We start from the raw sequence: 16,143 nt of genomic DNA, 5'->3' as shown, positions 1-16,143 counted from the left end.
TGTGGGTCATTGACTCAGAGATGAAAGCTGACACAATTGAATAGCAATTTATGCTCACTGATGCATCACTGGGAAATGACCTAAATTAGATAGCCCTTGTTAAAAGTAATTACATACATGACATTAAAGAAAGTGAAACGTTGGGAGGCCGAGGCGGGCGGATCACGAGGTCAGGAGATCGAGACCATCCTGGCTAACACGGTGAAACCCCGTCTCTACTAAAAATACAAAAAAATTAGCCGGGCGTGATGGCGGGCGCCTGTAGTCCCAGCTACTCGGGAGGCTGAGGCAGGAGAATGGCGTGAACCCGGGAGGCGGAGCTTGCAGTGAGCGGAGATCGCGCCACTGCACTCCAGCCTGGGCGACAGAGCGAGACTCCGTCTCAAAAAAAAAAAAAAAAAAAAAAAAGAAAGTGAAATGCTAAAATACTAGGCAGAAATAAAAAAGAATTACATTAATCTTGTAGAAAATAATGCTTGTTTTGTTGAAGAAATATTAGTATCCATAAACTTTAGACTGTATCACTTCCTGGCACAGATATATAAGTTAAAAAAATCTGAAAATATATACATATTCATAAGCCTGGGATGGTGCTTTTCAAAATTAAAAGAAAGTGACCAGAGCCTTAATTTTATTTTTCTTCTTCCAAGACATGAGTAATTTTATAATTGTATGATATATTATAGTAACATAATGCAAAGCATGTCTGGCTGAGAGTCACTATTTTGGCTCTTGTGAGAAGATTTGTATAACTGATATTTTGATTGAAGGTTCTAATTAATTCGACAACATTATCCAAACTTTGAAGAAACTAAACATATTAGAGTATGAGATAGAACATTGGTGTATTCTGTAAAATTTCATTTGATATGGCCCACAAAGGTGGAAGAAAATTCATTATTTATTAATATTTATAATATCATTTTTCTAAGGGACAGAAGACATGTACTTTTTCATGCTGGGGCAGCTGGCACTTAATTCAAATGCACTGTTCTTCACTCTAACACATTAAAAGACATTTTGACACAAATAATGCACATTTTTAATACCTTCAAATATAAGCATACACGTAAAACACATTAAATGATTGTCTATGGGCAGTATATGGGCCAGGATACGAACACACACACACAGACACCTACAGACACACACACATACACACTTCTTTTGTCTAGGTGTGGCCATGTGACCAAGTTATCACTAAGTAAATGAGAGTAGAAACAAAATATGCACTCACTAGAGGGCCTCTTCTATCTATAGGAAATGTCTCTTTGGGCTTTCTCTCCTTCATGCGGATATGCAGTCACCCAGTTCTGACTATACAGAAGACACAATTACCTTGGAAAGAGCAGCCCAACAGTATGGAAAAAATATTCCTTGAATGACCTCAGGAAAAAATGTTTTCTTCATAGCCTAGATTTTACTGACTGTTATAGAAAGGAAAGAGATAATAATAATACATTGTATTGAAGCAAGCTTTATTCTCAGTTGAATCAGAATTCCAAGGGAAGAGACTAAGATGTGTTTGCCTTGTCAATGACCACCAATAACAATGACATTCACATGCAAGGCTGAAAGTTTTGTACCACTAACTGTCCCCAAGAAAGCCTCATTGGAAAGTATTATTAATTGTAAGTTAGAACAAAATAATCTTTTTGGAAGGGCTGTAAATTATCTAAAATCTTCCATTTTTCTTCTTAATTATACAATTTTTCCTAATTTACACAAATTAGGAAAAGAAAATTCCTATCTTTGTTGCTCAAGATTCTCATTCTACACTCATCCCACAGGTAGCCTTGCCCGGCTCACAGAAGTACATTTTATTTTATAAATACATATACTTGCCCATGCAATTTTCCATAATAAAATCATGTAAGCCATAATATTTAAATAACTTTTTTTCATTCACAAAAATATTATGGACAGATTCCATGTTCAGCACATATAGTTCTACCTCTATTTTTTCTGGAAATGCTGCTTAGTATTTGATTCTATTCCTCTGCAAATAGTGGAATAGTCATTTATCATGGTTATTTAGATTGCCATCAGTATTTTTCTATTACAATATATGTTTTAATAAGTTGTTCACAGGTGTGTATATAGATTAATATGTATTTATGTACTCAAGCTACTATTTCTCTAGCTAGATTCATAGAAGTATGGTTATTCTGAATACAGCAAGCATAATTCATCCTAAAATCTTTCCCCCAAAATGTTGGCCCCACAAATAATATATTAGAATATCCATTCTCTACACTCTCACCACCAGATGTTAGGTTTTCATCTTCAGAATATGATTAATTAAAGTTTTTGTAAGTGGCCAATATCAGATATAGATACACATGACATCTCTAAGTAAAATATGTGAGGAGAATTATTTAAATATCGAAGTTCACTCAGATAACATAAAGTAGGGTAATGGCTACTAACAGTTGGTGTGTGTTATATATAGTTAACTTTCTGTTAGGAAGCATAGTAATTACATTGCCCCTTTTTAACCTTTCAAAATATATGTAATGTAAATGTTCTCCTTTTGTTCATATTGTTCCCTCTAGAAGCATCAGATGGTGTAATCTGGATTTACACCATCACGGTAATTGAAACATGTATATATTTGAATTGCTTTCACAATTGTGAAGCCTGAATTTAATTATTTTTCTTAAGATGGGTAGTAGGATACAATCACAAAAATAAACAATATATTCCCTGCTGTTCATGGCACTGTGTCAAGTACTATACAGCATGAAGCTAATACAGAGGACATTACGTTAATTTTCAAAGATTTGCATTTGAAATTCTTTAGGATAAAAATTAACATGGAATGAAGTTGACTGTGATTTTAAATAATCTCATATTCTTTTATTCATTTCTATTTTTCTTTGCTACTTTCCATCTTTTTGTATGCAAGGGTGAGGGAAATAATTGACTATTTTCAGAAAGAGTAAAAGAGAAATGTCTAGAAAACACGATGTAGTAGAGTAACTGAGAAACTTCAAGCAATGTAAAGCAAATGGGGCTTTAAAAGATGACACCTAGAAAATCTGATTTTCCCAGAGTCTGAATTACTAGAATGGGAAAAACTATACAGAAAACAGAATAGTGAAAACGTGTGCAATAAAAATGAAATACACCATTTTATCACCTCAGAAATCAGACCAATAATAAATAAATATTCTGTGAAATGCAGGCTTTGCCATTAAGATATCAAAAGCCTTTATACCAAGTGGCAAGTTCTTTAAAAGAAATGAAAGCAAATTCCAAATTGAGGGTATTGTTCAATTTAAAAATTTATAAGATCCTGTGATTCCTCACACAAATGTAATATGGTGCAGAACAACACCAAATTACCATTCTGCCCTCATCCTACGCCTGAGGAGTACATTACTGGGAGGAAGACAGGTTTCAAATAATATCAGAGAAACATATAGGGTAAATGTGTGTGCAAAATTCCCAGTTGTGCTTGTTTAATTAGATGCTGGTAACAGCAGCAAACAATAGTAAAGAAGGCATGGAAATAGAGTGTTAATGAGATTCAAATAAATCAGATATCACTGTTGGAATACAGATAAAAGACAAGCTCCAGTATATCTGCATTTTAATCAGCCTGATCACAGTTTTGATGAATGTGCCAAAGGGACTGTTCTTTGCTCTGTTTTCATAGTGAGTGAAAGGCAACAAAAGGAGCAGTTTTGATTTTTTACACTTCCTGACAGATGAGTCATATGGGATTAATGTTGGAATTCATTAAAGCTAGAATTCTACCTAAGGATCATATTTCACAGGATATATACATTACCATTTTATAAAGGTGACATTTAAGAGCCTGGTTAGCTATTTAACAGATTTTGGCAATTGGACAGGACCTAAGTATATACACATGATATTACTAAATATATATGCATACATAAACACACAGCACAAAGTGTGCTACATTGCTTAGGAAAATATTCTGAGCCATACACACAAAAAATTAATTTTGCTGCTATTAAATAAAAGCAAGAACTCCCAAATACAGAGTCATTCTCATTATCTAACCATGCATTAACCAAGTTTCTAGAACTCCAAGATATTTTAAGAAGAAAAATTATTTTATTAGGTAAATATTTACTAATAAATTAACTGCTAAAGATCAGCCGCCAACTAGGTACTCACCACTTAACATTAGAGTTTATTCCACTTGGGTCAGGCACAGTGGCTCATGTCTATCCTCCCAGTACTTTGGGAGGTCAAGGATCACTTGAAGCCAGGAGATCAAGAACAGCTTGGGAAACATAGCAAGACCCGGTCTCTATAAAAACTGAAAAAAAAAAAAAAAATTGGCTAGGGTTGGTGACACACACCCATAGTTCAGGCTATAGACCTAGTTACTCCCTTGTCCCAAAAAAAGAAAACAAAAGAATTCATTGCACATGGATAAGTCAGTCTTATACTGAATCTCAGGTGCATAGAACATTGACATTATAGTGCAAATATAATAGAAAATAAGATCCAGTGAAAATTACAGATCTTGAAAAGATGCAAGATTTTATGAAGTTGATGAAATTGCTGGAGAACTGCTCAAATAATCTACAAGAACTTGACAAAGGAGATTTTTTGATAATTAAAATGGATAACGGTCAAGTTAATTTTCAAACAATGTTTAATACTTCAAAAGAGGATGTCTTGAAGATCAAAAGACCTAGGATCATTGAAGAATGGTAACACTCCTGAATATTTTTCCTAAATACCAATTTTGAGAACACATTATGGAAGCCAAAGATGAAGCAAGATATACTATATCACACCACCAAATAATACTTTTAGAAACAAAATTTGATTAATAATCATTTATTAATATTTAATTTGTCCTAAATTTCAGATCATATATGTAATTATGAATCAGAATTTTTCTCCATACACGAAAATATTTTTAAAGATAACATTTTAAACATTTTTTCTTCATTTACTATTAATTTAGACACTCCCATCTGTGCCTGCAATATAAGTTTGAATCACTGAACTTATCTGATTGACTTCTTTAGGCTAAAATATCTATCATTCTGCTAGGCCGGGCATGAATAAGACATAGCTCCTTTACAGAAGCTCACAGTTTACTGTAAAGAACATTCATGTCAACAATAACAGTATTCCACTGTGATAACCAGAATAAAAGTTGTAAATTAAAATGTGAAATTTAAATGCAAAATTTGGTATCTTGGGTCACAGAAAAAAACACATAGATTCTATTTGGTAGAGAAACAAATGAAGTCATATTTTTTGTACCTGTCTATACTTTTCTTAATTATGAAGATTCATTTGATATTGTTATGAATATATGTGTTTGTATTAGTTTATATTTTCTATATTTGCCACATTTTATGTTAATCTTTTCTCTCCTAGCATGCATAATTTATCTCTGACAGGATTTCACAACATTAAATCAGCTTGGGGAATATAAAAGGACATCATAACTGTAATTCTGAAAGATTCCAGGAAAAGAAAGATGGCTGTGTGAAAACATGTACTTGGTCTGAGAATGACAAAGGGTAAACATATAAAAAATTAGAAATCTTTAGAAATAAGTGCTACAAATTGATTTACTGAAGTGGTAGTCTAATTTTGCTCTTTTGCAAGAAAAATATCTAACAAATATCAAGTCTATATAGCTTGTCAGTTGCTTTTTCAGATACAGTCACGTAACATACAACCATAATTTGGTCAAGAATTGACCACATATACTATGGTGGTTTCACAAAATTACAATGGAGCTGAAAAATATCTGTTGCCTAATGATTACTTGATGAAAAGTATATAGAAAAGGAATACAAAAAAGAAAATATTTTTCTATAGCCATAGAACCGTGCTTTTTAAGGTGTTATTGTAAAAGAGTCAAAAGTTTTAAAACTTTAAAATTTATAAACCTAAAAAAGTTACAGTAAGCTAAGGTTAATTTATTATTAAAGAAAGAAAATTATAAAATAACTTCAGTGAAGGCTTTACAGTGTTTGTAAAGCCTACAGTAGTTAGTGTACAGTAATATCCCAGGTCCTCACATTCACTCACCACTCACTCAGAGCTTTAGTCCCGTAAGCTTCATTCATGCTAAGTACCCTATACAAGTGTAGCATTTTTAATCTTGTATATCATATTTTTAGTGTACCTTTTCCATGTTTAGACTTGTTTAGATGTACAAACACTCACCATAGTGTTACAATTGTCTACAATATTCAGTTCAGTAACATGCTAAACAGGTTTGTAGCTTAGGAGCAATAGGCTATACTATATAGCCTAGGTGCATAGTAGAATTTTCCATCTAGCTTTGTTTAAGCACACTCTATAATATTCACACAATGATGAAATTGCCTAATTTGGGGGATGTATGCTATGTCCTCTGGATAAATAATTTTCTATTTCTAAATTAAAACCCTAGAGAGTGACCATACATCTTAGTTTGCCTGTGATATAACTTGTTCATATCACATGTATTAAGCCACCTTAATGTTTATAAAGACTTTTTTATTCTTAGTGTCCTGGTATAGAAAATGAATTATATGCTTATCGTCCATGGTAGACTGTATTTATGTGAGTATAAATGTAATATAAAATACATACTCTGCAGCAGAGATACTAGAGATTGCCTGCCATAAAGTTATTGCTCTTTACTGAATAAAATGTGTGTGTTTCCAAATAAAAATTTATGTGGATTAGACCACAGTCTGAGCATGTGTTGTAACAGTGGATGCAAATCACTATACGGCTATTGCATAAACTTCATTTTCTGAAAATTTGTGTGTGTATTTTACAATTCTTTGGAAACTGAATAAATTTTGCAAATAAATATTTTTTAAAATAACAGAATTCATCATTTTAAGATAAGCTTCTATTCTTTATATTTTTAAGGAAAATATTACCAATTAATTCACGACCTGCCATTGATTTTCAGACATATCTGATTTTCAGACATGTTAACAGGTAGATTAAAAATTGAAAAAAAGCAGTACAATATTTCTACTCTGTGTAATAACAAATTAATAAAATGGTATTACTGGTTATCACATTATTTACTCTTTATAAATATATTTGTGTTAAGTAGACATCAGTGCATCAATTGTCCTGTGGAGGTCATCATATTCTGTTCTGTGGGATCATAATTTAACAAGTCAGGAGGCTGTGCAATATATCTTTCAAATGTTTAATATTTCTAGATATCTCACTTATGTTATATGTGAATTCAACATTGCACTTATTTATATTGAACATGTTATGGTGCCAGAATCTTTCCTAACGATAATATTCACCCATTTTGACTTATGAATATTTGTTTAATAACCCATTTAGGTCAGGCACAAAATCGAAATAACTCTATAATAGTGCATTTGGGGAAGGTTCATTTTAACAATTCAGTGTATTTTCTTATTTGCAATCACATAGAATAGGGTTGGCTCTCAAGCCTGAAGTTAAGCTGGAGTTTAACACATATATGGAGAAAAGACATTTGTTGGCAACTACCATTCTGCTTTCTGTATCTATGAGTTTAATTTTTTTTAGAGTTCACATATAACATAAGTGAGATCATACAGTATTTCTCTTTCTTTGTCTGACTTATTTCACTTAGTAAAAGGTCCTCAGTTTCATCCATATTGTTGCAAATGGACTTCCTTCTTTTTAATGTCAGAAATATACCACCATCCCTGCCCCCACCCACACACATTTAACTTCTTCCTTTCTGATTTGAATGCCTTAATCCCTCTTTTTGTTTTGTTTTGTTTTGTTTTCTGTTTTTGAGACGGAGTCTCACTCTGTCACCCTGGCTGGAGTGCAGAGGCATGACCTCAGCTCACTGTAACCTCCTCCTCCCGGGTTCAAGTGATTCTCCTGCTTCACCCTCCTGCATAGATGAGATTACAGGTGCATGCCACCACACCTGGCTAATTTTTGTATTTTTAGTAGAGACAGGGTTTCACTGTATCGGCTAGGCTGGTCTCCAACTCCTGACCTCAGGTGATCTACTACCTTGGCCTCCCAAAGTGCTGGGATTACAGGCGTGAGCCACCATGCCTAGCCTGAATGCCTTTATTTCTTTTTTAACCTAATCACTCTGACAAGTACTTCTATTACTATGTTGAATAGAAGTGGGAATCCTTGTGTTGTTCCTGATCTTAGAGGAAAAGCTTTTAACTTTTTTCACCATTGAGTATGATGTTACTTGTAGGTTTGTACTATATGGCCTTTAATATGTTGAGGTACGTTTATTCTATAAGTAATTTGCTGAGAGTTTTCATGATGAAAGAATGTTGAATTTTATCAAATTCTTTGTGCATGTGTGTATTTATTGAGATGATCATATGATTTTTGTTCCTCCATTCTGTAAATGTGGTGCATCACATTTACCAGCTTGTGTATGTGTAAGCATCCTTACATTCCTGTGATAAATCCCATTTAATCATGTAAATGACTCTTAATGCACTGCTGAATTTGGTTTGCTAGCATCTTGTTAAAAATTTTTACAATTATGCTGTGATGATTGACTGTCGATTTTATTGGATTGAAGGACGCAAACTATTGTTCCTGAGTGTGTCTGTGAGGGTGTTGCAAAAGGAGATTAACAGTTGAGTTAGTGGACTGGGAGAGGCAGACCCACCCTCAATCTGGGTGGGTACCATCTAATCAGTTGCCAGCATGGCTAGAATAAAGAAGGCAGAAGAGGGTGGAAAGAGTAGACTTGCTGAGTCTTCTGGCCTTCATCTTTCTCTTGTGCTGGATGCTTCCTGCCCTCAAACATCAGATTCCAAGTTCTTCAGCTTTTTGACTCTTGGTCTTACACCAGTGGTCTTGCACTTACACCAATGCAGACTGAAGGCTGCACTGTTGGCTTCCTTACTTTTGAGGTTTTAGGACTTGCACTGGTTTCCTTGCTCTCAGAAGCAAGAATGCAAGCAAAAAGATAACGGAATAAGATTTCTAAAATATTTTTGAAAACTAAATATCATCTTTGCTGCAGCATGGTTGGAGCTGGAGGCCATTATCCTAAGCAAACAAACACAAGAAAAGCAAACCAAATGCTGCGTGTTCTCACGAGTAAGTGGGAGCTGAACACTGAGTATATATGAACACAAAGAAAGGAACAACAGACACTGGAGCCTACTTGAAAGTGAAAAGTGGGTGGAGACTGAAGATCGAAAACTACCTATCAGATACTATGCTTATTACCTCTGTGATGAAATAATCTGTACACAAAACCCCTATGACACACAATTTACTTAAATAGCAAACCTGCACATATACCCTAAATTTAAAATAAATAGACAAATATCAACCCAAAATTTTATGCCCAAAGCAAATATCTTTCCAAATTGGAGACAAACTAAACTTTTTCCAAAACTCAAAGTAATTTATCTCCACAAGACCCAACAAATGTTTAAGGAAGTCCTTCATAAAGGAAAATGATAGCAGGGAGAAATATGAATCAACATGAAGGAACGAAAAAATGCTGGAATTAGTGTCTATAAGGCAAAATACAGGAGAGTGTTTTTCTTGTTACTTAAATATCTCTGGAAGATAACTGTTTAAATAAAAATGATAAAAATGTAATGTGACATATGAAGTAACAGATGATAAATAAAATGTATACCAATTATATATAAAGGGCAAGAGGGGAAAAAGGAAGTATATACTTGTATGGTTATTGTGCTATATGCGAAGTGGTATCACTTCTGAGAGAGGACTAGGAAAATTTCAAAGTAGTTGTTATAAATTTTAGACTAGTCACTACTGTAACAAAAAATAGTTATCACTAATAGGCCAATAAAGAAGATAAAGTTCTATTATAATTATTCAATTAATCTAAAGGAATGCAAAATAAGAAGGTAAAGGAGAAGTAAAGAAAAATAAAAAACAAATATCATGATTATAGATTAATTCTGAGCATATCAATAATCATAGTAAATGTAACTGGTACAAATGATACAATTAAAAAGCAGAGATTGTCAATTAAATAACAAACAATAAACAGCTACCTGCTACTTAAATATGTTTCAAACATAAAGACTCACAGATGTTAAAATTAAATTATGCAGAAAGATATGTCAAGTAGCACTAATAAAAGGTAACTTGGAGTGTGTCTATTGCTATCAGATAAGGTCGTTTTCCGAGTAAAGCATATTACCAGGAATAAGGAAAGGCATTTTATAATGATAAAGGAGTTTACTTATCAAGACAGTATAACAATCATAAACATTTATGCACTTTATAACAAAGTTTAAAAATACCTTAAAAAATACTTATAGAAGTTAGGAAAAATAGAAATTTCAGAGTTATAATCAGAGATGACATTTACAGAATGCTCTATCCAACAACATCAGAATAAACATTCTTTTTAAGTGCACATGAAACATTTAATAAGATAGGCTTACTCTGGACAACAAGACAAGTCTAAATACATTCAAAATAATTCAGCTCATACAAAGTATGTTCTCAGACCAGTATGGAATTTAAGTAGTGATCAATACCAGAAAAAAATGTTCAAATGCTTGAAACATAACTAATAGACTTCTAAAAAAATTTATACCTTAAAAAAAGAATCAAATTGGAGAGTATTTTACCCTGATTGCAAAGACACATCATTTCAAAATTTGCATAAAGCCATTCAAGAAGCATTGAGGTCAGGGAGGTGGCCTATCATCCCAGCACTTTGGGAGGCCAAGGCAAGCGGATTACTTGAGCCCAGGAATTGGAGACCAGCCTGGGCAACATGGTGAAATCCTGTCTTTACAAAAAATACAAAAATTAAAAAAGGAACATTGGGTAAATGTATAGTACGAAACACCTACATTAGAAAAGGAAAGGTCTCAAATTAATAACATCATCAAATTCCCTAATAAAATTAGAAAACTAAGAGAAAATAAAGTTCTAAATAAATAAAATAAATAATAATAATGTGGGTGCAAATCAATGATTAGAATGCATAAAACAATAAAGAAAACCAATGAAACAAAAGGCATCCCTTTGAAAAGATCAATAAAAATGATACATTTCTAATCTAACAGATTAAGAAAAAAGAGAGAAGATCACACCTTACTAATAGCAGGAAGAAGAGAGGTGACACCACCACAGATTATGTATGTATATTAAAAGACAGACATGGTAACATTATGAACAACTCATTGTCAATAATCTCAGCAATTTATGAGAAGTGGACAAATATCCTGAAAGATGCATACTACCAAAGCTCATTCAAAAAGTAGATAACCTAAATAGCTACTTACAATTAAAAAACCTAAACTGGTGATATAAAATATTGTAACAAAGTAACCTCTAAACTTAGATACAGTCACAGGGAATTTTATAGTACATTAAAAATATTAATTATTTATTAACTTTTCCCAAAAATGAAGAGGAGGAATTAATTTTCAGCTTATTCTTTGAGGCTAGAAAATAGGTAGCAAAATAAAGCAAAAGTATAAAAAGAAAAGTACAGATACGTATTCTTTGTCAATACAGATATAAGAATTCTAAACAAAATATTAGCAAATCATATACAACAATATGTTAAAAGGATAATGAAAAATGACCATGGACAGTTAAGTCACCAATTTAAGACTGTTTTAATATATAAGCATCAATCAATGTAATTCACTCCATTAACAGATCAAAGAAGAAACTATTGATCATCTCTTATAGACACATAGAAAGCATTTGGAAAAATACAAATTTCATTTCTGATAGAAACTTTAAGCAAAGTAGAAACAGAAAATATCTCAAACTGATCAAGGGCATCTATGAAATCCTGACAAAAAATATTATATTTAATGGTGAAACACTGAATACTTTCTTCCACATATCAGGACAACAATGGAGATGTGAGGTCTCACCACTTCTATTCAGTATTGAACTGGAAGTTCTAATCATGCAATTAGCCAATAATAATAATAATAATAGGCATCCAGTTTAGAGATGAAAAACTAAAATTTAATTCTCATATGAATTTATTCTTTTTTTCAAAAAAATTCTGTGGAGATTACAAAAAACAAATCAAAGTAAATAAACAGAAGCAGCTTCTAAAATAAACAGTTTAGATATTGCAGGTTCTAAAATAAATACAGTACAATCTACTGAGTTTTTGTATACTAACAATCAGAAATTCAAACAAAAACACCTATACAATTTAAAATACTATAAAATACACCTTCAAAGGGATTGATCCAACAAAAGATCCACGAATCCAATACAACCAAAGATACACACTGAAAACCATAAAGAGTCCTGAGAGAAATGAAACATTAAAAAAAAAAACCTTGTTCATGTGTTTAAAGTCTTCGCATTGTTAAGATGTAGAATTGATATCTTGATATACAGATATATATCTCAAATTGATATATAGCTTCAACAAAATCTAATATAATTTTTACCAGCTTTTTAAAATATAATTGACAAGCTGATTCTAAAATTCACATGGAAATGCAAAAGACATACAATGGTTAAAACACTGAAAAAGAAGAACATTGGAAGACTAACACCGTATGATATAAGACTACAACAATCAAGATAATGTGGTAGTGTCATAAAAATACACTAGCAAATCAATAGAACCTAATAGAGAGGCCAGAAATAGACCAAATCATGTATATGTAAACTGATTTTACATCAAAATGCAAAGAGAATTCAGAGGAGAAAGGATATTTTTAATAAATGGTATTAGGAAAGTTGGAGATACGTATAAATAATACACTATTGATTCCTATCTCACATATTATATAATAATTAACTAAAAATGAATCAGTAATTTACTTAAATGTAAAGCCTAAGCCAGTAAAAATTCTAAAAGAAAATCTTTACAGCTATTGGTTTAAAAAAGTAGCTTAGTTTGAACATCAAAAACACAATTTATAAAAGAAGAAAAAAGATTAATTAAATTTCATCAAAATGTAAAATGTCTGCTCTCCATAATACACTCTTAAAAGAAGGAAAACACAAACCATAGAGTGGAGAAAATGGAATTGTGTCCATAATGTATAATGAATTCTCAAAATGCAATAATAAAACAATCTACCTAATAAATATGAGGATGAGAAAATAAAACAGACACAAGATGAATATATCAATAGCACAGATTTGTAAACAAGCTGAACATCATTAGTGTTTAGGGAAATGCAAATTTAAAAAATAATATATGCCTACCCATTTATTATAATGGTTAAGATTTAAAAGTTTGGCCATATTAAATCACCATGGAGGAAATGTAGGAACTAGAATTCTTATACACTCCTGGTAGGAATATAAAATGATACAATCACATTGAAATTCAATTTGGGAGATATATCTAATGCTAGATGAGGAGTTAGTGGGTGCAGCGCACCAGCATGGCACATGTATACATATGTAACTAACCTGCACATTGTGCACATGTACCCTAAAACTTAAAGTATAATAATAAAAAAAAGAAAATTTAAAAAAAAAAGAAATTCAGTTTGGCAATTTTTAAAAAATTTTGGCAAATTTATCACATATGATCCAGTCATTCTTCTAGGTATCCTTAAAAGAAAAAAAATTATATATATATATATATATATATATATATATATATGTTGTTAAAAAGACTTGCATACCCATAGTCATTGCAGCTTTTCTAGTAATAGCTGATAAGTTGGAAAACAAACAATGAATGCTCATCAACAGGTCAGGTATATAAATCCAATAGAACACTGCTCAGCAGTAATAAAGAATAAACGATAAGTACAACATCATGGAAGAAACTCAAAATAATTATGCTGAGTGGAAGAAGCCAGACCTAAAAGAATATGTCCTATAAAATCAATGCATATGAAATTCTAGAAAATGCAATTCACTGTCGATAGAGAAACAGGCAATTGCTGGGAGAAGGGAGGAAGAAGGGATTACACTTGATCTTAGCCAAAAGGCCGACAAGCGATAAGAAGGGATTACAAAGGGAAATGCAGAGTTGGCCTCATGGAACGACAACCATTATGGATGCACAGAACCCATGCTCAGACCTGCCCTGTGCTTGGGGTTTAATGCGATGCTGTAACCCTCTTGAAATTCTTATTTTATCTTTGAGTTTTTGTTTTATAAATGGAATCACAAAACGGAACATGTGTGACAACTGAACATGTGGTAGGAGTTTGGAGCCTTGGCTCACACGGGGCCTCCTGATACCACCCTCTACTGCTACTAGGACAGGTTCTTGGCTGCCCTCTCACGAACTCTGGCACCTTGGGACTCTACCCCAGGACCATTGCCACCTTTAATCAGGAGTGGAGACCAGGTTGCTCGGGCGGGGAGGTGTATGCAGTGCAGCTGCATCCCTCTGCCCCTGTGGGAGCCTGCGTGCGTGGGCAGAGAGGGGAGAGGGAGGGCCGGTGTGGCCCAGAGGCGTCGTAGGGAAGGGTAAAGAGAAGACCACTCTGCTTTTGGTTGGCACCACCTCAGCACATTTGATAGGCAAACCATAGGGGATCTCTTAGCTATCCAGATCCAGGAATAGAGCATGTTGCAGGATAGAGGTCGCATTCCTTGGAGGTGTCCGGACCACGGAGATGGGACTAAGGGACTATGAACCCGTAGAAAGAGGAGATTGACTTCCCTGCACCCCGCAGGGATCCCACATTTTTGCTATGCACTGGTTACTGCAAATTGTATACCTTGCCCGGGCATTTGTGCTCACTTTTCACATGTTCACTATCTTGATTGTGGCAAGGTTTTCACAGGTATATTCCTTCATCAAAACTTACCAAGTTATAACTCTTTACATATGTGCAGTTTATTGTATGTCAGATATGCCTTAACAAAGCTGTGGCAGAAAATCCAAGAGCAATGAAAAAATGGGTCAGTGTATTACCCACTGATATGTTTGTATATAAACACCTAGTTCTATATATAATTTGGATAGAAGAAGAATATTGTTTTCATACCCATGGAAGGCAAATAATTAGTAGTACTTTTATCACGAATGACAGGCTATGCAGCTATCAAACACAAAGTGGAGGAAACAACTGCTTTCCATATTATGTAATACAAAATAGCAAATTTACAAAACTAGTTGGTGCTTGAATCAGGTAACACTATAAGGCCACACTGAAGATTTTTCAAATCATTGCAAGGGATTTTGACTGAAATCCTAGTTAGGTTAAATGGAGGAAACTAAGTATAAAGGATTTGGAGTTTCTTTTAAACAAATAATTCCAAGGCTATATTTCAAAAAATTAAAACATGGGAGTCCTGTCATTTCTCCCACTGATCTATTTGCCAGTCAGAATAAAGAAAGTATTAGCAGAATTTTTTTTCCACCAATTCTATTTCCTGATGTGAGAAATTTTATTTAGTCTAGGAGGCCAGGAAATTCACTCCCTAGCATAGCTTTCAAATTAACCTAGCATAGCTGTGGCTGATCATGGCAGAATCTTCTTGTCTTCAAGACACTCTCTTGCTTCCTGTGGCTACCAAAGAAGGGTGAGATTATCCAATTGAGAGACTGAAAAGGACAACTGTTAATGTGTACCAAAGAGTATTATACATCTGTTTAAGAGAATATGAATTCGGTATCTCCAAGGCAGAATAATTGTTATAAATATATAAGTAAATATACATATATATGCATACATATATATGAGCATTCATGAACCCGAAAAGCCAAAATATAGCTATAAGCTAACACTGTTTAGATAATCAATAATAGGACTTTAAAAAATAAGCAATATATAATGAAAACTACCTTTATAGATGTTCACTATGTATGTAAATGCATACAAATATTCACTCAAAATTGATAAAAGGATTATCCTTTTAGAAGTATCTTGAATTGTGGAAGCAGCCGAGTGGAATTGTAATGTTATTTAAGTTTGAATTATTTTACAATGTGAATGTTAACATTTGCTGTGTATACCTAAAAATGATTTTCAAAATTACACATGAATGTGCTTTGTAAAAAGTGAACAAAACATATGAAAAACAAATGACAAAACAAGTGACAAACAAATATCAGAATCATTCACCACAATTAGAGTTATTACTGTCAGTACAGGGATCTGCAAGAGCAAACATGCCAAAACTGGAATGAGGGTAAGCTAATGAAAGATTTATTAGTAATCCTGGTTATGTATCCTAACCAAAAAGAAAAATAAATGTGTCATTAATGCAGAGCCACTTATA

General features: G+C 33.1%; 1 long non-coding RNA gene across 1 annotated transcript in view; it reads right to left on the bottom strand.

Annotated features, from left to right (window-relative positions):
* Window positions 1-16,143, bottom strand: part of LOC134807686 (uncharacterized) — a 353,765-nt gene that overhangs the window by 91,626 nt on the left and 245,996 nt on the right. Inside the window, exon 3 of the long non-coding RNA XR_010148766.1 lies at window positions 4,153-4,297. This is a non-coding gene — a long non-coding RNA (uncharacterized LOC134807686). The remainder of the gene's footprint in view (window positions 1-4,152; window positions 4,298-16,143) is intronic.

This window comes from Pan troglodytes, chromosome 11, assembly GCF_028858775.2.
Source record: "Pan troglodytes isolate AG18354 chromosome 11, NHGRI_mPanTro3-v2.0_pri, whole genome shotgun sequence".
Taxonomy (NCBI): domain Eukaryota; kingdom Metazoa; phylum Chordata; class Mammalia; order Primates; family Hominidae; genus Pan; species Pan troglodytes.
This window is presented reverse-complemented; position numbering and strand designations above follow the sequence as displayed.